General features: G+C 42.0%; 1 protein-coding gene across 1 annotated transcript in view; it reads left to right on the forward strand.

The window, feature by feature from the left end:
• The window catches only part of LOC107096701 (double C2-like domain-containing protein alpha), a 31,145-nt gene that overhangs the window by 27,624 nt on the left and 1,619 nt on the right, over positions 1-1,902 (forward strand). The gene's annotated exons all lie outside the window — the stretch shown is intronic.

The raw sequence follows: 1,902 nt of genomic DNA on the forward strand, positions 1-1,902 counted from the left end.
CGGACCCGTCCTTCAAATCGGGCTAAAAGAAGGACGCATTTATCGGCCGCATATCGAGGAGTCTTGGAATCCGACCAGACCTTGGCGCCGCGCTATGACATCATCGGCCTTCGAATGTGGCCTTCTAAGGACGCAGCCCATGAGTGAAGATCCAGACTTTTGCTGCAGTTAATGCAAAGGTTAATATGCAGTGGTCTATGGCAGGCCATTTAGACATTTAATATTAGCGCACCCCTCTTTGTTGTTCCATTTGTAGATCACTAAAATAAGATTAATCTTAGTGTAATGTTTTCTAAATTACATTTTACCAGCAGAAACTGAATTTCAGAAAATAAAATTTATTTACACTAAGATTTAAACTATTTGAACTAATTTAAACTAAGATAAGTAAGATTTAAGTTTTATATACCTAGAAATGTTTCAGGCGGCCATTCTGACATTTATCAGCTTTACTGAATATATATTTATAATATCTGACATATATTTCATCATAGTCAAAATAATATAAATGCTGACCAGGAATATTAGGAGATCTGAAATTAATTTCTAGACATAAAGAAAGTGTATTCTAGATGTGGAGAATTTAATCTTGTTTGAAATAGTTTTGACAAGTTTTTTAATAATATATATTCATTTAAACTAATTCATAACTAAATGGCTTCCCACAGACTGATGTGAACACGAAAATACTGTGGGATTATTTGTTGAATGGTCGTAGATCAATGAAGAATAAAAATGTTCTAATATATAGAATCTGTTCATCATCTCATGGGTTCTTCCTCATGTTGATTTAGTCTCTTTTACGCAGTAAATTCTGTCTGTTTGCAGCCGCTTCTGATGTCATCGTCCCATAAATGGCCGTTATTAGCGGCTATCAGTCCCATAGAACGGCTCCAGATTGGGCCAGTAGGCTGTTATCAGATTTAATCCTAATCCTAACACCGGAGTTATTCCTTTTACCGCGGCATTAATCTATTTATCTGTAATCTGACAGTAATTTCAGTTGTTCTTTATGTACAAATAAATAAATAAGAATTAAATGATCCGCATCTCGTTGATATTAAACACCAGAAATAAGTAAATCTCACATCCTGTCACCTGAGTGGTGGAATCCTCTCCCTATAAATAACTGACTCCAGGTGACTCCACACCTGGTAAACATCCACTCTGTTGGGTTTAGATCTGGACTTTGATTAGGCCATTCTAGCCCCTCAATCTGCTGTTACCTGAAGCTCCGCCCATCGACCTGCTGAGGTTTAATGATCCGTACGACTTTTTCTCATGTTTGGCGTCGTTGGAAGTTCCTTTCTGATTCTTCGTTCCTGTAGAGTTTTTCTTCTTTCTGTCTCCTTCAGCTTTTCCCGTGTCTTCCTGCTCTCCCTCGGTGTGCACTTACCCTCGGGTTCTGTTGGACGTCCCCTGCTCCTCCTCTGTCCTCCTCCTTCTGCTCCACTCAGTCTCAGTTTTCCAGTTCTTGGAGAACTCCTTCGGTTTACTGATCGGTCCAGTTCCTCAGGTCTTCTTCCAGGATTATCCTGGTTTTAGCCTCGCCCACTTTCCATCAGCCTGGTGCTCAGCATGATGCTGCCACCGCCATGCTCCACAGTGGTGGAGGTAGTTGTCCTGTGGACATGTTGTCTCCTGCAGCTCCTCCAGACAGTCAGGGGTTGATAGAACATACTGGTTCCTGCTTAGTTGGTCACCATAGCAAGAGGGGATGATGATGGGGTGTCCATGTTTCTGTTAGCTGGAGGACACCCGGAGGACACAGAGAACAGTTAGAGACCGTCTCCCTCTGAAGACACCCGGAGGACACAGAGAACAGTTAGAGACCGTCTCCCTCTGAGGACACCTGGAGGACACAGAGAACAGTTAGAGACCGTCTCCCTCTGAGGACACCTG

This window comes from Cyprinodon variegatus, unplaced genomic scaffold (genome assembly GCF_000732505.1).
Source record: "Cyprinodon variegatus isolate N-32 unplaced genomic scaffold, C_variegatus-1.0 Scaffold24, whole genome shotgun sequence".
Classification (NCBI taxonomy): domain Eukaryota; kingdom Metazoa; phylum Chordata; class Actinopteri; order Cyprinodontiformes; family Cyprinodontidae; genus Cyprinodon; species Cyprinodon variegatus.